Genomic DNA, 22,935 nt, shown 5'->3' with positions numbered 1-22,935 from the left:
CATGTGTACTCAGATGAACACTGACATTAGTACTAAAGCTTTCTTTTCTCTTTTCTCTTTTTCTTTTTCTTGCAAACCAAAGGATAAGAAGAAAAGGCAATAAAAACAAAATATACTACTTATAGAATATCTAGAAAACACCATGGCCCAGTGTATTAGAGGCAAACAGTAACGATACATTCATGTCTGACAAGACTGGATGGAGCATTCAAAGGCAAGAGGAACAAGCAGCAGCTGACACAACCAATTTACTATGAGGATTGGTCCATGTGGGCCTCACAGGCACTCACAGCAAACGATAGGATTTATATATGTTGACAGGAAGGTGCTAGGCCTCTTAAAGGTCTGACATACCATAATTATTAAAATCATGGCAATATTTTAACATAACTTTAAATCATGAGATGACAAATCCCAGGAAATTTAATCCCAAGTTTTAATAGTTCCCAAGGTTTATTAAAAAGTACTTAGACAATGGTTTTTGTGATTAGGGAAGTGGGAAAGGATTGTATCACATTCCTGAGAATGGCCATTTCTACATTACAGATCAATGCCATTGGTATACCAAGAAATCATTAATTATAAGAATATAGATTGAATTTCTTGTCTAAATGTATAGAACATTATTATAAATGATTAAATCCTAAACATGTTCTCTTCAGAAAGTCTTGGTATCTATTGTGAATTAAGCACTTGGCTAGGGTATGTTTCTAATGTATCCTATACAATAGAGTATTCTATTAGAGTATATTCTTAGTTATTCTATACATTAATATGTGTATAAACTTTTGGGTTTTGTTGTTTGTTTTTCTGTAGGAAGAACTGATCTTAATGCACACTTCTTAAGTGCTTTACCATTGAGCTATATGGAGATCTAACTTCATATATTCATTTCAAGGCGGGACCTTATTAGATCAATCATGCTGGACTTGAATTAATTGTATATCCCAGTCAGGCTTTGAACCTGGGATTCTCTTTTCTCAGGTTCCCGAGTGTCTAGGATTATAGGCTTGTGCCCTCAGGCCTGGCTAAGACTATCCCCTTTACAGAGAATAACTTATATGTAAATTGGAAGGAGATTTTGATTTGGTATAACTGATATGGTTCACTTAAGGCAGGATTATCTTTTCTCTCTTTGGACATGACATCTGTAAGTAATATTGGATGCAAACCAAGAATGCAGTTCACTGAATGTAATGTAGCTGTTCATGACCGGGATATGGAATCAAAATTCCAATATTAAGGTTAAAGACACTAAGTCATTTGCTGGCAAAGTCTTGTTGGCAAAGTCATATACTTGGAAACCAGTCGCCGTTCTTAAAACCTCAGAAGCACTGAATTCATTTTAATGAAACTTTTAGTCAAATATTGAAATCTGAGAATGGTAAAGATAAACCTTTTTTTTGATAAAGAATATCCTCCTATAGAGAAAGTATGTAATTGACCCCAGTAATTAGACTAATACAAAAGTGTTTTCTTTTTAGTTAACCAACAAGTCAGTCTCTAGAATAAGGGTAATAAGGTATTGAAGTGTTGTGAAACAGAATGTCACAAATAAACAGTCATGGATTGAGATTTACTATTATTTAAATTTATATGACTCAGGAAGAAAATGAGTAAAACTTTCACTTTTATTCATTTTCCCCCTTTCTTTTAGACTGCAAATGTGTGCTGGTGAAGAATCACGAGATCACTCTGCAGCCTCATTTCAGCGCTTGGATTCAAACTGAAGCCTCAGTAGGCTGTTCTTGGTAAGCTGGCACACTGGCATGGCCATGTCAAATGGGAACACGGAAAGTCACAAAGCCAGCACAGCTGCTTGACAAAGATCTAGCAGAGCTGAGCACATGAGGCAGTCACCACTGTGCTGTCTTTGCTTTGTCTTCATCTCTATGTGTTGCCTGCTTGAGGAGCTTTGAATATTTATACAGCTTGGGAATATTATATTGGTGGGATATTTATGTCATCTCGCAGAAGTATGTCTTCTAAGCTCCCCAAGAAAGTCCTGAGCATATTACCACTCCAGATTTTAGGACGATACCCTTATCTGTCTATACTTGAACATCTTCCTTGGGCCCTGGAAATTCTGATTCACGTGGAAACGTGAGAGATCTTATATGAGACTCCAGTTCCAAAACACTCTCCTGGAACATCTGCTCCTGTGCTTATTCAGGAATGAGACAATCAGAAGAAGGTAAACTTAAAAGGTAAACAAGGTTTGGTGGACTAGAGGAGTCGACACCGGATCAGATAACAAGCGTCTTTCTATGAAATGCTCAGATGATTATGTGGCTTATAAGGTTGAGGGCTATATATGGCGTGCCCTTTGAGGAAAAGATACAGCAACAAAGTTATCTCTGCCCCTTCACAGAGGCCTGTGCTGATGGAGAAAAATTGTCTGAATAAATAATAAAAGAATGAGGTATCATAACTGCCCTTTATTAGGAAGGCTAGCTCATACAGGACCACTGCGGTATATATGACCAAAGAACAAAAGAATATGAAGATTATACAGAAAAAGAAATCTACAAATATATAAAATATAACTTTTGTGTTATGCCATAAGTTGAATAACTGCAACAGCTTTGGCTTGAAGATTTCTCTTGGGCCTAATGACAATTGGTGCTCTGACAATTAAAAGTTGGTAACACTACTTGGGACATAGAATCTGCTCAGGCTTGCTGGAAGATTTTCTTTCTGTCTACTGCCCTTGAAACCACAAGATTCTTAAAAGTTGGGTTATGGGGGCTGATGAAAAATTATTGCAAAAGTGAACTCTGTTATGTTGTGGTTTGTCAATGATGACTAAAGTGTGACCAAAAGGAAGTTAAAACACATGTCCGGGAACAAAATTTATATGATCTATGTTTTAGAACAGCATTAATATGTCCTGCCTACTGAGTTCTGTATAAAGAAGCACCTTGCTTGACACACTCCTCCCATGCTGATTCCTTATCTCTTTTCTGGGACTTGACCATCACTGGTGCTGGCTGCTGGCAGAATACCATGAGCTAATGTTAGTGGAGTGAACAAACAATTATAGGGGAATTTTGATCTAGCAGCATGGGTGCTCTGACAAGGATTACATCCAAAAACCTTCTAGTTCCCTGTGATCCACCAAGAATACAGACATGCCTTTAAACCCAGGAGTCAGAAGCAAGAAGATCTCTGAGTTCAAGGTCTAAGAGTCCGAATACACACTTTTAATCCCAGTACTCAGGAGACAGGCATATGAATCTCTGATTTCTAGTCAGTTCTGTTCAGTCCTTGAAGTCAGTGGAAGTCAGTGCAGTTAATAGACTGAACAGTAAACTGGAGTCAGTGGCAGCTTAGTTTGTGGAATCCAGAGGCAGTTTTTACAGGAACAGTTTTATAGAGACTGGTTGCAGAAAGAACAAGCTAGACATAGGTGAAGACAAAACTAGCGAGAGAATGAAAAGGAACCAGAAGACTAGAACATATTGCCGAAGTTAGTATGAAGCCAAGCAAAGCAATTCTGGGGAAAGCTGAGAGAAGTCAGATTGAGTCAATCAACTTGGAGAGGAGTTTGAGCCAGGAAAACTGAGTTGAACCAGCCAGCCAGAGTTCAGAAAGGGTAAACTTATTCAGCATTAAGCCTCTGAGATGACAACTGAATCTATTGAATAAAAGTTCCTTTTATAAACAATAGCATCTTAATAGTTTTAAGATATAAATTTTTACACCACAGATTTTTTTCCCTTCAAATTACTTAAGCACCATCAGGAGTCTACTAAATCACATTCTGAGTACTATTTTTACTTGACAGACATACTGAATAAAGTTTAGGGAAACAGGATGATGGTAGCTACATTTTGTAAGGATTCCCTTAATATATGTTTTCTAGTTACCTGGGCTATAGGCTATCATTTAAAATAAGGATCTTTTGTATTTACCTCTAAAAAATGACAAACCTTACAAAAATTGTACTTATTTAGTTTTTGCATGTATGTGTGTTATGTATATGAATACATACATGCAACAAAAAGCATATTTTGAAGTTGAAGGAAAACTTGGAGTAATTGATTCTCTCTTTTCACCAAATAAATTTCAAGGTTGAAGCTCACATCAACAGGCTTGGTGGCAAGTGCTATCTCACCAGCCTGGGATGACAGACAGGTATAACTGAAGGGAAAACAGAAGTGGTTATTTCCTGGGCCACTCTTTCCATTCTAATTTGAAATGAAATGCAATAGGAGGCATTCTTGATACGATGAGAAGCCTTGAATTATAGTGTCCTTGAGTTATGATTTTCAGGGAGTCCATTGAAAAAGCAAGCCACTTATAAATACATAGACAAAAGCTGTTTTGTGTGCAAACTGAGTATAAGCAGTTAGGAAATATAATGAAAAAAGAATCCTTTGAAAACCTAATAAAAATGTAAAATTTCTAGCAATAAACTTAACAGGAGCATGCAGGACTTCTCTGAAGAAAACAGTGTGGATTTACCAAACCTCATAAAAGAAGTGCTGGTAATAGGAAATAGGAGGCCCTGATAGTGGGCAGAAAGAATAAATAACAGTAGGGCTTCTGGTAATTAACTCATATTTTTAAACCACTTGCAATCACAATAATGATAACTTTTTGTTTTTAATTTCATAATATGAGCTTAAGTTTCAAGAGACTAATTGTAAGAAAAACTAGCCAGAGTGTGTTTGACAAACTAGGGACCTTGCCACTGTGAAAGATGTTCTTGCCAAAGTCATATGTCTACGGAAGCAATGGAAACGTGGAACAAAATTAGACAAGGGTTCCAATGTCATAGAGCACACAGTTAAGAAACGGACGTGAGCAGCGTAATTTGGTGCTGACAAGAGTACTGGCTTACATACTTATTCATATCATTAGCAATTCTAATTCACTTAAACGGAGGCAGCATTTCCCAGAGCATTTCCCTGGCATCTTATGGGACAGGTGCCACTGCTCCCTCACTTTAGACGTAAGTTTTCTGAGCTAGGTAAATCAAGAATGAATAACTAATTTAGAAAATGTTTGACAACAAGGAAAATGCAAGCTAGAGAATTATTTTTGCACTTTTTTCCAAAACTTACTTCAAATGATATATAATGAAATATAAAATACAGCAACTAAATTAACATTCAGTTGGTTATCTAACTTCAAATGGTCAACCTTAAGAACATATCACTCTAGGTGACATTGTCCATAATCCTCAGAGGCCTACACTCATGTGCACATAAACATTTCCATATATACATAATTCTACAATGAGAAATAAGTCTGAAAAATTGATCAATTGGAAAATTGTTTTTATTTCTACTTTCAGGCAAAGATTTAAATAAGACAGAGAGAGACTAATTAGAAAAGACTATCTTTAATTATTATCTCTTGGATTATGACCCCTGTCAGAGGTGATAAATATCACTGACCTTTCCTTGAATATAGGACCGAAGAGGTATCCTTTCTGCACCCAGAAAAAAAAAAGAATTCTCTTCCATATGAACATATCATGATACCAAGAAGAATCTGCACAGAAGACAGGTGGTGCTAACAGTCTGATATCTGTAACAGATTCTAAATTGGACTCTATCTTGATTTTCAGTGGGAAACAATGGTATACTTCACAACTATCCTTGTAATTTCTCAACAGATCAAAGTTCTGTGTTCTAACCAATACCGTCTTCATGGTGCTAGAACTCTGTGGTCTTGAGCAGATACCAACACTGATACCATCTCAGGGAGTGGACAGAGTCTAAGATCTTCATTTTCCCACCAGAGGTAGTTTCTGGGAGCCCTTGTTACCATTATCTTTCCATACTGAATTGGGTATTTGGGGGTGATCTGCCTATTCTGCCTTGGCTGCTATTCTGGTTTGCATATAAGAGGTCCTCCTCAGGCTCAGTACTTTACATGCTAGGGCTTCATGTGGGGGGTTATTTTGAAAAAGTACCAGACTGTCTGAAGTGATGCCTGCATAGATGAAGTAGTCACTGTGTGTGTCCAGGGGGCAGGTCTTGAGGGTTATATTAGTTAAGCGCTTCACTGCTGCAACAAGTACTTTTATAAAAGCAAGTTAAAGAAGGAAGGATTCCTTTAAGCTCACAGTTTGAGGGTCACTTTTTTCTTCGTGGGAATGGCATGGCTATGAGCTTGAGGTACTGGGTCATCGCAGCTGACGTCAGGAGTCAGAGACAATGGATATTTGAGATCAGCCGACCTCTCTGCTTCATGCATCTAAAACCCCAGCCCATGCAGTGGCATCAAACACATTTAGGGTAGGTCTTTCCATCTCAGTTAACCTGTTTCTGTGATTGGCAATCAACTTTAGCCTTCGTTAGGGCTAACTTTGTATTATCCCTGGGCACCTCTTGCACCAATCTTTGCTTCTCATTCCTCTCTAGTAAGAACAATTCTACACACACACACACACACACACACACACACACACACACACACACACACACACACACACTTGCTTGAGCTCCTGTTATTATTAATTTTGCTTAAATACAAGTGAACAAGCAATCAAGACTAAATGATAGAAAGCATGAGCTGAAATAATCTTTCCTGTGTGTGTTACTATCATGCACTTTGGTCACAGAGATGTTTAAGTCAGTTGCAGAGTTGCTGTCTGTGTCTCATTCTGATGAGCACATCATCACCGCCCCATAATTTCAGATCTGCAACAAAATGTGGGCCAAAATCATAAAGTTTAGCTTTACAGCACCAAAACTTTATTTATTTTGTTAATCATTTGGGGAAAGGCCAAGGCAGTTTTTGCTTCCTTAAAAGAAATAAATGAACAAATAAACAAGTGTTAGATTGCTACTTCTCCTAAGTCAAATCATCCCTTTACTGTATAGAGGAAGAGAAGTCACAGTACTCAAGAAACTCATGAGACTTACAAGATCCAGGAAGCATTCTGGGACAGTGCACCAAAGTTCTACAAGCAGTAACAACTGTGTGAAAGAAGACACTCCTTTGTTTAGCTATCTGAAGTCTGGGCATGGAACTCTGGTAACAGCTTTCATGAGTCTCACACATTAGTCTGAGCCTCTCACTGACACAGCAGCCAACATAACCCATCATCTTGCAAGTAGCCCTCACCCATGGTTCTTTAAGCAACCTCATTCATCTCTTTGAGTCACTAAGCTAGACATTGGTAGGCTTATTCCTTTGGCCTGTCAGTGGTATCTTATTTGAGGTGAATAGAAGGTTATTCATATCTCTCTAGGAAATATCATGAAATATCATTTTTAACTGTTTTAATTGTAGTCATGTGTTGTTGTTGCTACTACTGTTTATGAGGGAAAGATATTTATATTGACTATTAATAACTCTTTGTTAAATTTTTGGGATGTATAAATATGACATAGTTCAAGTCATAACAAACATAGTATTCCCTCTGATCCCTCATAAATACATAATGAGTAATTTTACATCAAAATCTTCTGAATAGCCATCATTTTAATAGTTCTAAATTAATGGTTGGCAGGCTATACCCCATGAGCCAAGTCCTCTCCTTGTGCCTATGAATCTTTGTTGGAATGGGGCCATACTCATTTATTTATGCATTGTCTGTAGCTGCCTTTTTGCTCCAAGAAGGAAGTTGAATAGTTGTGACAGAGACCATATGGCCTGAAAAACATAAAATATTTACAACCTGAACCTTTGTAGAAAAAGTTTGCAAGCTCTGACCTAAGTTGCCACATTGAGCTAGAGCTTTTGAGATCTTCAAAGGTGAATACTACTACAAAAAAGAGAAATAATAAAATATTGTTTGGATATTGGAAAAGGTTATAAGGCAAGAGATGAGAGGATGAAAAACTTTCTGATCATTTGCTATGAATAGAACCTGCTAGGTATACTATGTATCTTCATTCACAGCCACTTAGTAACTATGTTTTCTTTTATATATTCAAAGGCAGATTTTCTCTGATGTATTTTGGATGTAACAAGATTTTTTCATGCTTTTCCTGCATGTGGATGAAATCCAACGAGTGCCCCAAACCTCACTTCTGGATGTTTTGGCTTTGTTAAAGAGCATTGTTTTATTTAAAGCAATAGGATGACTCTTATGAAAATAAGATGACCATGCATTAAGTATTTAACCCCCCTAATGAATTACCAGTAAGATGTTACCACTCATCAAAGGGTCACTCATACCTACCAAAAAGTGCTATAATGCACTGAGAATGCTGTAACACATCTAGCCACAAGAAATAATTGACTGCATTTCACTGGAGATGACAAACGTAGATGATTACTTACTATCATTTTTCTGTAACTCACAGTCATAATATAGCTTAGACATGATGAAGCATTAAAAAACACCAGATAAATGATCTAGACAAGACCCCCCACCAAGTCACAGTTTGGCCTGCAAGCACGATTGGTTCACTTCACTTCTTACTTGTATCGTCATTAGCATGGGACTTTGACTGTTTTTATTTGCTTCTGCAACGTTGGGGATCAACGACTTTGTAATAATAAAGCCAAAGCACATTAAAGGAAAAGCAGCATTTGAGATTAAATATTTTTGTTCAAGGAACTAGACCTTTCGTATAGTAAATAGTCCTTGGCTTTCTACACTTGTTCATACTCTCAATTCTCATTTCACACAAAGGCCAACAGAAATTCAATAAGTTTTATGTCTATTATAACCAGTAATTGGTCTTAGAAGTAACCTCTCTTACTCAGCCTGCTTTCCCTTTCCATTCAGTATGGGTCCAATGAAATGGTGACATAACACTTCCTATAGGTTCCACAAACATCCCAAAGAGCACCACCAGCTGGGAAACAAATGTTGGGACAAATGAGACCATGAGAACATTTTACATTCAAAACACAACAGTGACCACCTTCCTCAACAACCAGTATTTGAGCTCATTCTGTTCAGAGGACACAGAAACAGATATTCTTAATATCTTCATTTTTCTCTTTTTAGAAATGTTTTTGTTTTCAAGGCACTCTAATGCTCAAAATCCTGTACTGCCCTTTGGTTTCCCGTAAAGTGAAAACTGAAAAAGTCCAAAATGAGCATGATTTACTTCTCTGCACAAATATAATAATGTCTGATATCTTCAAATAAATACCTTGAATTCATAAATTAGTTTCATTCTGGGTTTTTATAAAGTCATTTTAAAAAATAAACCACATTTAAGATCATAAAATGCAGGCTTGGTCTTCAGCTTAGGGGATAAAAGTATTTGCCTCACAAATATGAGGACTGGAATTTGAGTTCTCTGTACCCACACAAAGGCAGAGAAGCACCATGGTCCACCCATAATTGCAATGCTCGAGAAGCAGATAGGGGATCACCAGGATAAGATGACTGGGGTGACTAGGCAAACTGGGAAGTTGAGGTTAAACTTGAGACCCTACCTCAGTAATTGAAGCACACAGCAACTAAGGAAAACACTCTGGAATGTCAAGATAGTTTCTGTATGTACAAGCACACAGGCACATATTCACAGGCTTTCATACTTATGGACATGGATATATATATCACACACATATCATATACAAATAAAAATACTATAAAATGATAGAATTTGACACTTATAAATGTTGGCCTTTTGACAATACGTTAACCTTTACCTATTTTTACATTTGTACAATAAATTAGATCTAAATTAAATAAGAGGAACTACATATAAGTGAAATCAATTTCAAAAAATTTTGCTTTGTGGACCTTAATCATCACAAACACTTATGTCTAGCCACATGTGTCTGGAAACACTAAGACAATTTGAATCAAATTGGGAAAACTCATTCATTTCAAATAATCTCTGACCACACGTGACCAGGAGAAATTACCTATGAAGTTTCCCACTATTAATCAGCATATAAGTAATATACAGGCTCTGATACTCTCTGTGTCCTTTGGCTGTTGTGTTGAGATGCCAGGGGAGCTGATGAGTTATGAACTATGGAGCAGGATTCTTTTCTACAAGCATTCCTCAATGATAAATCTCAGGCTGTAAAATCAATCTAGTGTAGTGGCTGGAGAGGGCCAGCTCATTGTTAAAGAGGTCATTGAATGTGCAATGGTACACCTAGAAGTAAAACTAGTAAGTTATCAAAACTTGAGAATTGAGAGCAAATGATGAAAGCCTGGAAAATTGGTCAGATGAAGAAATTTGTATGTAGTTCTTTTATTTGTGGTAGGCCAACACACCAGTTTTCTGCATGAGATCTTGTTGACCTTCCCATCACCAGGTTGCTCCAGTGGCTATAATGAACCCCGCCACCCCCATGCCTTTACCACTATCTAATTTGGCTTTCCAACAGACTGGGCCATTTGCTAATGATTGGATTTGTCACTGGAGCTCCTTTTTCAGCACTGTGTCTCACAAAGATATCCTCTTGTTTATTTCCAATGGAACGGAATGAAAAGACTAATGTTTCTGAAAATGTATTCAAGCAATCTCTCGCTTTTCTTTTATTTCCTATGGGAAAGAGTCTTGTTGACTCTGCCAGGCAGTCTGTTCTTTTCATTAGACACCTCGCACTGATAAGAAGAAAGAAAATGTTGTATCACGTTGTAAAGAGAAGCATCTCTTGTGAATTCTCCCACTGTTAGTCTTAGGTTATTCCGACCTCAGAGAAGCAAAGGGAAAGCACTGTCTATCAAGTTACCTAGCCAAGCCAGGGTCTAATTTTCAACTCATATTACAATATGAATTCAGTAAAGTGCCAGAGGAAGCAAAAATATAGAGTGTGTATTCAGTGTCAGTGGCAATTTGTGGCAGACAATTGTAAAAATACAATTTTAAAAAGGCAATTTTATCTATTATGCGGTGGCAACAGCAAAAGCTTTTATAGGTAGGAGAGGAAAATGACTTCTATAAAAACCATTTCTTCCTTTTTTCCTACTTCCCTCCATCTCCCTTGTCTTTCTTCATTCCATAACTCCTTTCTTCCCCGTCCTTTCTCCCGCCTTATTTCCATCCTACTAGCTTTACACATAGGAGCTCAGAGTTCAGATAATTCCTCAGGTGAACCTCATGCACAAATTTAATTATATTGCTTTCATCAAACCATATGGCCGTCTATGTGACAGAAAATTTGTGTCTATCTTGTTATTGGATAAAGTGTTTGGGGGTCCATATATTCACTACCTTCTGGTTTTTGATGCTATGTATTTCTCAACACAATTGAGGAAACACTATGGACCAATGGTTTGAACATCATATTAGAGTAAGGGTTACAGATTGAAAAGTGATTTGAAATTGCTTCCACCAGTTTATGGAAGAGAAAATTAATTGCTACAAAATAACTTTTTGTAAGACAAAGTCTAACATGTACTGTTGCTGATCAACCCTTTTGTATGTTCAGTTCCTACTATACAAAAAGAGCTACATCAAATGATTCCTGACAGACACAAAACCTTCACCAACACAAGCAGACACCTAAAAGTGTTTTACCCTTAGACTTATTTTAATAAAAATTTAGATACCTAAACTACACAGAGGCTAAAACAATGACTAAAAATAACCAAAGGAAATAGATAACATATCAAAGAAACTTGTCCAGGTCAAGTATGATGATCTATCTATCATCTATCTATCTATCTATCTATCTATCTATCTATCTATCTATCTATCTATCTATCTATCTATCTTCATCCTCATCTATCATCTATCTTTCTATCTATATCTATTTATTAATCATCTATTTATTTAATCTATCATTCATCCATCTATATATTATCCATTTTTGTCTATCCATTTGCATTTTCTCTCTCAATTTCTCTTCATAAAACAGTGTCATATATATATGTATATATATATATGTTCCTAATTTTAATCTCCTTCTGATTTATTTTGCATCACAATATCATGCTCTTTCCCCAGCTCTATTTCAAAATATCCGTTTCCCATCCTAGGCTCGCCTTTATTGTTTTTCCTATTTCCAACAAATCAGTCATCAATTCCAGTGGCCTTTCCTTGTCAGGCTTCACTGCAGTGCTGTGTGTGAAGGTCACAGTCCTTTACCCAAGTCTGCATTTTCATCTCTTCCTCGCTCTCTCTCCACTATGGATGTCAAAATAATCCCTGATTTAATTCTTTTACTTTTATAAGACCTGTCTGTCTTACTCCAGATACAAATCAAAGAACAAAGGTATCTTCCTTACTTCTCACATATCCCACCTAAACCTTTGTCTAACGATAGAGGCTCATGACAATCATCACCGACAGTGCTCTAATGTTTGTAAGTCTCCATCACCTTAAAATTATGGGATTCATATTGATTGTAGGAATCTGTGTTAGTTTTGTAAGAAATAATGAGGTCCCTTTGATAACTGGGTAAGGGGGAGAAGCATCCCATATGAAGGCAGGCCTTCTGCCCTAAGGACTGGCATTAATACCACTGCCACTATATATAAAATGTCATCAGAGTGATACTTTCATTTCAGAATAAGGGGCTACATGAGCACATTTAGAGTACATTGTGTGTGTGTGTGTGTGTGTGTGTGTGTGTGTGTGTGTGTGTGCCTGTGGAAGTCAGAGGACAAATTGTGAAAGTATGTCCTCTCCTTCAGCACTGTAGATACCAGGGGTAGAAGCCAGCATGCCTGTGCCTGGCCTGGTGGTGAGGATTTTTACCCACTCAGAGGCTCAAGTTCAGTGTTTTCAACACCCCCATCCCCAATGGCTCCTGTACCTTTGTGTCCAGCTTTTGCTGAGTTCTCCTCACTTGTTAAACCAGACGTTGTTCCATATTCTTATGTCTCACTCTTTTTAACAATTTTATATTTTTTTAATTTTATAAACTTTGTTCATAAAAGAAAGTCTTGCAAATAAATACAAACGTCATGCACCCAAATGAACCCTAACAAGGCCTATCAAGCTTTGCGGTCGTCTGTGCAGCTTGAGTTGCCTCTCAGAATGGAAGCTCAGGAGCGTCCATTAAATTGTATGCTTACAGGATTGAATATATTTTATGCATTTACTTAACTCGAACACAGAAAAGTCCAGGACAGAATTAGAACAAGAGGGCTAACCTGCTTTATGACGACCATTATGACTTGTGCATAGGAAGGGCCATGAAGAAAAGAGTGTGCACAGCCCCTGGAAAATGGAGAGGCAAGAAAGGCACTGCCCTGGGGTCCTCAGAAGGACAAGACCTTTCTGTACCTTTGCATTAGCCCAGGAGGCTAATTTAACATTCAAGCCGGATTATTCAGTTTACACTGTTTTAATTGATTACATTTGTCCTGGGGGCGTGTTTTGTTAAAGACACATTGTCACCCCAAGGACCAGATAGTCACTAATATAGCATTTGTTTTGTAAGAGCATTTCCCAACTTTTGATGAAATTCTGAGGGTTTTCTTTTTTTTTTCTGTCAAGAAAGATGAAAAGAAGATTCTCACCCAGTTTTAAATTTCCACAAACATTTGATTTGTACCTGGGCAACCTGAGTATTAAACAGCCTGTATTGAATGTCAGTCAGGCAGGCCCTTGCTGACCTCATCCGCGGCATCTCTCACCATTTTCCTCTTACTGGAGGCATAACTCTCCCGCGTATTATTTTCTTCCCTCATTTCCCCCTTTACTCTCTATGTTCTTTGGTTTAAAAACCTTGTGTGCACAAACTTTCAATGTTCAACCTTCTAGCTCTCTGGAACAGGTTTTCAGGAGATGAGTCCTCACCTGGGTGATAAGAAACTGAAATCAAGAGACCTGGTGTCTCTGATCCATGGGAAACGCTCAAGGAGGGTCAGCCCACCTAACCCACCCCATCTCATGAAGCACGAAGATGCCATTATCTTATCCCCACAGTCGTATCGGATTCCAAGAAGTACAGAACCTCCAGGAAAGCCCACCCTGAGAAGAGAGCATTGAGCTGTGGAGCAGACTGGCTTGTGGGAACCTGATTGGTCCCTTTAGTGGATAACAGTTCATGACCTACAAATGAAAAACTTATTAGTAATTTATAGGACCTTCTTACAAGAGTAGGGCTGAGATGGTGATGTGCTGGACCGCACCTTGAGGAAGATTGCTTTGTAATACAAACCTGTTGCCTCCTGGCTTCATTTTCTTGTATTACACATAAAGCTCATACTACCTTATCCTACATACTGAATACTACCTGCCCTGCCCAGCTTCTCAATAGCACTCATCTCTTTAATTACCGCATTTAGACACGTATCTGCCTATAGGATGTTGGAGCTGCTGGGCTCAGGACCTTTGCCCTCGCCCAAGTTAGGCTCCATCCTTTATGCTTTCTTTGCCTGGATCATTTACCCTTAACCAAGACGCGATTATCTAAGCATGTGTGTGAGACTTCTCAACATCTGCATTCCCCAGTAGAATTTTTCTCAGCTCGAGAACAGAAACTACCATGTTCTGGAGGCGGCCACTACACAGTAAAAATCAAAGCTAGCGAATGTCTTAAATGTCTCCCCACAACCAAGTTTCAGGTTTTGTCCCATGATTTGCTATCCGGTGCCACCTTCGCCTTTTGAGATTTTCTTTCTTTAAGTTCCATATTGGAGCCAATCGTATTTTTCTTTTCTCCTTAGTGCCTATCCCTGAATATGTGACCTCTACCTGGGTCATAGCGTCTACTCATTTCCATTTTAATCCCCTGCAAATCCAGCCTGGGAAACCCCCATTACTGAAATCAGTCTGTTAATATCACCACCTGCCTACCTGAAATTCAATAACATTTTCTCACCTGGCACTTATTAGATCTTGGCAATGCTGCAGACTCCCTTGATCTAGAAGCATCTTCACTGTTCTGCTTCTGCTCTATCCTGCTATTTCGTTCTTCCTAGGAGTTATAAATTGATTGCTACCCCATGACATTTTACACTTGAGTGAAATTAGATATTGCTAACAATATTACTGTATAAATAATGAGGGGGTATGCTGCTAAGTGACCTCTGTTCCAGTATCATTCTCTGGGATGCATTACTATCAGCTAAGTGTCAGTATCATTCCCTTTACCCCAGATTGAAACCTTATACGATACTTTGTCTCCCTGCTTTGCTTTTCAATTTCAAAGGTTCCATAAACTTTTCCACTCCATGCATAAATGTGTTTTACTTAAATTCTGGCTTTACTTCTGGTTTCTGAAGTATTCACCTGACTTCTTTCCTGACTTCTAATATCATTGCCCTTTCAGACCCCTGACATTATAGATTTATTACCCACTGACTATTTGACTCCAAACCTTTCCCAATGAATATTATATTGACAGAAATCAACCAATCTCCCATGTTTAAATTTCCATTGTATTCTCTGAGGTTTTAGTTCCTTGAAGTTGGGAATTAAGAAAATGCATACTTCTTTAAAACCAATGAATAACTCAGAGATCTTTTGCTTATATGCACAATATAAATTACGTTAATATTCAGTAATATTTTAATTTCAAATGATTATTCAGTTGCTCATTATTCTCTCTCTTTTTAAAAAAATGTATGTGGTCAGAATAATAGTCTCACATCTCTTCTTAGTTGTATAGTCAAGGGTAGACTGCTACCTTATGTATTACTTGGTATATAGAAATGCTACACTAGTAATACCAAATAATTTTGATTTAAGGTTAATAAAGACAATGAACACACACACACACACACACACACACAGCACACACCTAAGCGCACACACCTTAGCAGTCCATTCTTAACACATAAACACACATTACAACTGTTTCTCCTCTATTAAATATTTTCACTTACACATTTCATCATCAATCAGACTCTTCTAAAATCAGCAGCGGGTGAGTGGGACAGGGCTTATTCACTCTTGAGTATAATCTGAAGACTACCCTGTGGCATTTTAGAGTTCGGTGAAATTCGATACTACTAACACTGTTACTGTCTAAACACTGAGGGTATCCTCTCCAGTGATCTCTGTTCCTTTATCTTTCCCTGCAGGGGATTGCTGTTTGCCCCGTATGACTTTTATCCTTTCCCGTCAGGCTGACATCTTATATGATGCTTTCTTCCTGTTTTTCAGTTTTGAATATCCCATAACCGCTTCAAATCACATGTAATATTTGGTATCACCACTCTTCCCACTTATGTCCCCTGCTCACAGAATCTCCTTCCCAGGGACCCAGACATGTCTCTGCCCACCCTACTCCCTTCCATTCGATCCTACAATTCCTCATGAGTGCTGGTCTCCCTTTCCTTCTCATAATGCATCTAGCTTACTCTCAGCCAAGGATTCTGTTAAAATATGATTTTTACTTGAGATAAATTCACGAACGGTAAACCAAAGTAGTCTCAAATACATACTTAGAAAATGTTTTAACATCGTATTCACAGAAAGATTTAAAATTTTCAGAATGTTAAGCAGAGGGATGCCCGTGGAAATCAAGTAGGAGAAGGTGCATTGACAAGAATCCAGCAATGGAAACGTGGTCAGTTGATCAGGTGTGCAAAGCATTGTTGGAGAAAACTTAGGCGAGCTAGTCCTCAGGTTTCAAGAGGAAGAAACCAGTGGGGCCGCACTCCTGGCCCTTAATGATTGGATGGCACAGAAACTGGTAAAGAAAATTGGACACCAGGCTGTTCTGATGAACTTCATTAATACAAGCACAGCAATTAAGGGCTGAAGCCCTCGGGAGGTTTCACAGAGACGTCCCTGCTGACCCTGGCACAAGTGACCCCTGAGCATGAACAAAAACTCAGTCCCACCAGCCATGGGGACAGCATTCAGCTGTCCTTGACAATAGACTCATTTACCAAAGAGTGTTGGAGCAGAGAAGAAATGTAAAACATGTTCTAGCAAGGCATAAAGCATAACAGTGGACTAAGTCCTCCATCTTACCGAATTTTCCCTATGATGTCAAGTGCATGTTAGCAGAGTAGAAGCTCCTCAACCATAGCATTTGGATAAGGATCATTGAGTTTCTCCAGACAGATCTGCCTAAGTACCTGGAAGGCTCGCTGTACCCTACCACCCAGCAATACAACGATGTGGTCAATGCTCTGCTGCAGCTCACCCTTTCCTGGATAAGGACAGTTGTTGCTTTTTTTGGGGTGGAGGAAATGAACCCTCAAAGATCACTTTAAGTATGTCCAAAGAACCATAGAAGATGATGAACAAGTCATGACAAATAAGGGTAAATTTGGACACCGAAGAAGCCAGACAAGGAAATCTTTTGCTGACTTAAGATCTAATGAAATTAAAATTGTGCAGAAAAACGTAAGCCTGAATCCTAAACACTCGGAAACCTCGGCAGATTAATAACATGACAATAAATTGTAGCATGAAAGCAAAGCAAGATACCCTTTAAAAGTTACCAATAAAATCAAAAGTTTGCAAAAAAAATTCAGAATGCTTCCTGTCTCTGTTCATTATATATATATATATGTATATAAATATGTACATATGTATATGTATATGTACATATATATGTGTGTATATATATATCTTTTACAGTGCACATATATATTAAAGTGCATATATAACTACATATTATATATAATAAAATAAATATTTATTTATGATATTATATATGTTCCCATCCCTATCTGCTCTCAGTCCATCTGCAAAACCTATTCTGTTTCTCCTTTGCAGGAAGATCCATTTGTCCCCTTAAGCCTTCCTGGTTTTTTAGCCTCTCTGGGTTTTTGAACTGTATGATTATCCTTTACATAACAGATAACATTTCCCTTATGAGTGAGAATATATATTAATATGTCAAGTTAAATATATTAAATAATACACAAATATTTATTCCATGTAATTATAATGTGTAATGTAATTATATATGTAATTTACCATATATATATATACTTTTTATGATTTTGTTTTATTTTTTTTTTACTTTTTTCCAATCTTTATTAACTTGGGCATTTCTTATTTACATTTCGATTGTTATTCCCTTTCCCGGTTTCCGGGCCAACATCCCCCTAACCCCTCCCCCTCCCCTTCTCTGTGGATGTTCCCCTCCTCATCCCCCCCCATTACCACCTTCCCCCCAACAATCACATTCACTGGGGGTTCAGTCTTGGCAGGACCAAGGGCTTCCCCTTCCACTGGTGCTCTTACTAGGCTATTCATTGCTACCTATGGGGTCAGAGTCCAGGGTCAGTCCATGTATAGTCTTTGGGTAGTGGCTTAGTCCCTGGAAGCTCTGGTTGCTTGGCATTGTTGTTCATAAGGGGTCTCGAGCCCCTTCAAGCTCTTCCAGTCCTTTCTCTGATTCCTTCAACGGGGTCCCTTTCTCACTTCAGTGGTTTGCTGCTGTCATTCGCCTCTGTATTTGCTGTATTCTGGCTGTGTCTCTCAGGAGCGATCTACATCCGGCTCCTGTTGGCCTGCACTTCTTTGCTTCATCCATCTTGTCTAATTGGATGGCTGAATATGTATGGGCCACATGTGGGGCAGGCTCTAATGGGTGTTCCTTCTGCCTCTGTTCTAAACTTTGCCTCCCTATCCCCTCCCAAGGGTATTCTTGTTCCCCTTTTAAAGAAGGAGTGAAACATTCACATTTTGATCATCCGTCTTGAGTTTCATTTGTTCTAGGCATCTAGGGTAATTCAAGCATTTGGGCTAATAGCCACTTATCAATGAGTGCATACCATGTGTGTTTTTCTGTGATTGGGTTACCTCACTCAGGATGATATTTTCCAGTTCCATCCATTTGCCTATGAATTTCATAAAGTCATTGTTTTTGATAGCTGAGTAATATTCCATTGTGTAGATGTACCACATTTTCTGTATCCATTCCTCTGTTGAACGGCATCTGGGTTCTTTCCAGCTTCTGGCTATTATAAATAAGGCTGCTATGAACATAGTGGAGCACGTGTCTTTGTTATATGTTGGGGTATCTTTTGGGTATATGCCCAAGAGAGGTATAGCTGGATCCTCGGGCAGTTCAATGTCCAATTTTCTGAGGAACTTCCAGACTGATTTCCAGAATGGTTGTACCAGTCTGCAATCCCACCAACAATAGAGGAGTGTTCCTCTTTCTCCACATCCTCGCCAGCATTTGCTGTCACCTGAGTTTTTGATCTTAGCCATTCTCACTGGTGTGAGGTGAAATATCAGGGTTGTTTTGATTTGCGTTTCCCTTATGACTAAAGACGTTGAACATTTCTTTAGGTGTTTCTCAGCCATTCGGCATTCCTCAGCTGTGAATTCTTTGTTTAGCTCTGAACCCCATTTTTAATAGGGTTAATTGTCTCCCTGCGGTCTAACTTTATATATACTTCTTAAAAACATACATTTCATTTTTGATTTAGCTGAAGTAATTATTATCTTTTTCCTACATCATATGAGGACAGAATCATGGTCTGTCACCTTTAGAATTGTCTGACACATCAAACTTTTCATCAAATGTTGTTTACTTCTCCTTCTCTTCTTTCTCTCCCCTCCACCTTTTCTACCTCCTCCCTTCTCTTCACCATCTCCCTTTCCCCTCCTCTTTCCTTACCTCTTCTCCTTTTTTTCTCCTTTCATCCCCTCCATTCTCCTCTTCTTTCCTCTCCCCTTCATGTTCCAGATCCACATAAAGAAAAAAATAGGCTCAAATATGAAGAACTCAAAAAAAAATGCTGAGGAAGGCAACCCAGACCCGTAAACACAAACATGGTATATGAGTTGAGAGAGAGAGAGAGAGAGAGAGAGAGAGAGAGAGAGAGAAGGAAATATGACTGCTCCTTGAGTATGGTGGAAAAGGTAGATGTGTGGCAAAACGTGGCCAGAGGAAGAGACATCCAGGAGAGTCCAGAGTGTACAAGACCCAGAGCTGGAACATGTCAGGAGAGGGGAGACCAGTGGAACCAGATGCAGCAGGAGGAGACTCAAAGGTACAAAAGGAGTATATAACCAAAATGTCTGGATTATTTATATAAAGAATAGCAGCCCAGCCTGCTGGGCCAGAAAGTTCAGAGACGGTGGCAGGGTATGCCAGCCAGGACAGCCCTGTTGCAGGTAGGGACATAGGGATGCAGGGAAATGGAAGTAGCCAGGTTTGTGTTGATGTGTTAAACAGACACCTCCACAGTTTGTTCTACGTTTAAAACCACACAGTACATAACCGTTTATAAATGCATGGTAGCTGTTAAATAGAGGATAAGCATGCACAGCTCACAAACCCAGAGAGGCTACTTAACAAGGTGGCTCATGGTGGACACATGGATTCTTCCTGGGAAGGAGAAATAAAATAGGTTTTGCAGACAGACTGAGAGCTTGTAGGGATGGGGAAAGAGGGTATCAGGCAGGGGCCTGAGGAAGGATAGAGTACTGGAATTGAGGGCCATTTGAAAACCTAGTGAAGTTAAACCTTCGTGGAATCTGCCAGGGTAATCCTAGCGAAGACTCCTAGCAATAGGGATACGGAGCTAGAGCAGGCCATTTTCTGTAGCCAGGCAAAGCTTCCAGTGCTGGAATTAATACACCAACCCAGCCACAAGACCTTCTGCCTAAAATTTTTCCTGCCTGAAAGATGTACTGAGGTAACAGTTGCTTGGAACATGTGGGAGTGCCAACCAGTGACTGGTCCATCACTGAAGCCAAACTGAAGGGTCAAGACTGGCTAGATGTCTGAATAGCCAGGAACCAGAAGTTGGACAGTCCAGAGGTCTAGGGCAGAACTAAAAATGACTGGCAGAAAGAAAACGAAAGAGAGAGAGAGAGAGAGAGAGAGAGAGAGAGAGAGAGAGAGAGAGAGAGAGAGGGAGGGAGGAAGGAAAGATGGAAGGAAGGAGGAAGGAAACAGGAAAATGTCAATGAAGTGATTCTACTCATAATCTGCTATATTCGTAGACTGATGCCTCATCCAATTTTCATCAGACAGGTTTCATCTGATGGAAACACGTAAAGACTCACAGAAAAATAGCAGGTAGAGGTCAGAGAACCCTGAAGAAAAGGGGGAGGAAAGATTGCAGGAGCTAGAGGGGTCAAAGATACCACAAGAAAACCCATCACATAACCTGGGCTCAAAGGGACTCACCGAGACTGAAGTGCCAATTTCAGAGCCTGCATGGGTCTAATCTAGGTCATCTGCATATATGTTGCGGTTGTGGAGCTTGCTGCTCTATGGGGCTCCTAACAGGGGGAGTAGGGTGTCTGACTCTTTTGTGTGCTCTTGGGATCCATTTTCTTCTACTGGGTTGCCTCATCCAGCCTTGATAGGTTTGTGCCTAGTCTTATTGTACCGTGTTATGCCATGTTTGGTTGATATCCTTGAAAGGACCCTTTTCTGAAGAGAAACTGAGGAGCTCTGGGAGAGTAGGAAGGGGAAGGGGGAGCTGGGAGGAGTGGAGGGAGGAGAGACTTTGGGTAGGATTTCATGAATGAGAGAAGAAGAAACAAACAAAAAGTGAGGATGGTATATTCCAGTGGCACATAGCTACGACCTCAGACTTGGCAGTGGGCAGGAAACTGGCAGATAGCTGAGCAGACACCTGTCCCTGTACTGATATTTGTTCCCTAATAAGCAGAATGAAATGGGCACAAGTCTGGGTTGTTATATTCTCTTCATGTACAGAACTGGGTAATGTGCAAACTTCCAGAAAGACAGAATGTGATAATTTCTGTTTCTGTAATTATTTCAGCATGAAACAAGTAATATGAATAGCAAGAACTAACATAAAGATACATTTCTTATAGTATTTTTTAAGAAAAAAATGTGAATGGACATTGCAAAAAATTAAATAATAATAAATTTTGTTGCAATCTGCAGACAAGATTTGAATTTTAGTATTACAAGAAAAGGAACAGTGCAATTTTGAAGTTATTTTGAGCATAATGTTTATACATGATGATTATTTATGCATCTGATATTTAGTAATGAGAAACTGGTAAGAAATTAAAATGCTAGAAATTTAGATTTATGTCAACCATGTCAAAGACCTATAAAAGAGACAGACTCATTAAAAATTTATTTCCAACATCTGTATTTTGAAGTAAATATATGCACATCCCTGTATTGCCTAAGATCACAGTGTTTTGCCAGTGCAGAACTATGTAAATCACTGTTAAATGATTTAGTATCTCCATATTTGGTTCATTTTCTTATTGTGCTTGCAGCATGATAGAAGGAAGATTCTGCCAAGGTTTTGCAGTCTGATAATTTAGATGAATTTAAATTCTCTTTGCTTTCCTTCAATCATGAAATTCTCAGAAATGGCCTAGGATATGTTTTGAAATTACTTTTTAAAAGCTCAGTTGAATCCATCTAAATTTAAGCATTGTATTTGTTGCCAGAATAAATTTACCTCAGCACAACTTATAACTCAGAGTTAGTACACTGCTGTCCTTGAACTTAGAAGCTATGATTTTCTGCACTTGATGTGTGTTTCAAGATAAAAAATCCAAAATTAGCACTCCAGCCAGAGAAGCAGGTACACTAACTGCAGATTATCATATCTCCCTTCTCTAAATCCAATCTCTTAGTCATACTCCCAAACATGTATCAGACTGCCTGGTGCAGTCTCCCCCTACTCTCAGCTGATCTTCAGCTGATCATAGATCATGAAGATCGTCTCCAACCTTCCTCCTTACCTATCCTGTTATTCCTGACCCAACTCCAGTAGGCATTTTCAGGGAACCGACCAGCCATGCCTGCCAGAGAAACAAGTAGACTAGTTAAGACACACTTCACATCATCATTTTCCCTCTTCTCTTTTGAATTACCCCCCAGGTCTCATCACCAGCCCCATATCAGACAACTTATTATGTCTTCTTAATCTTTATACCCATTCTCAGGGGACTAATCAAATCTTTGTGACCATTCTACTCTTTTCCCTCTTGTGAAATTCCTTAGTTTCCTCCTTTCCCCATTTCTACATTTCAGCTCCTAATACCTGAAATCTAGAAACACATTTTACCCAGAAACCCAAAGGCCACACCTATTAAGATCACAGAAGAAATCCCTACCAGAAAACGTGCATCTACCCTCCTAAAAACAAAAAGGGTAACAGAAGCCAAAGAACAAAAACCCACCAAACAAAGACAAGAAGGAAAACACGCACACACGTACTCACAC

At 38.8% G+C, this 22,935-nt stretch overlaps 1 pseudogene; it reads left to right on the top strand.

Moving 5' to 3' along the window:
- The first annotated feature begins 16,342 nt into the window (after nt 1-16,342).
- Samd3-ps1 (sterile alpha motif domain containing 3, pseudogene 1) lies at nt 16,343-17,183 on the top strand (annotated as a pseudogene).
- The last annotated feature ends 5,752 nt before the right edge of the window (nt 17,184-22,935 follow it).

The sequence above is a fragment of the Rattus norvegicus genome, chromosome 2 (genome assembly GCF_036323735.1).
Source record: "Rattus norvegicus strain BN/NHsdMcwi chromosome 2, GRCr8, whole genome shotgun sequence".
Lineage (NCBI taxonomy): Eukaryota > Metazoa > Chordata > Mammalia > Rodentia > Muridae > Rattus > Rattus norvegicus.
This window is presented reverse-complemented; position numbering and strand designations above follow the sequence as displayed.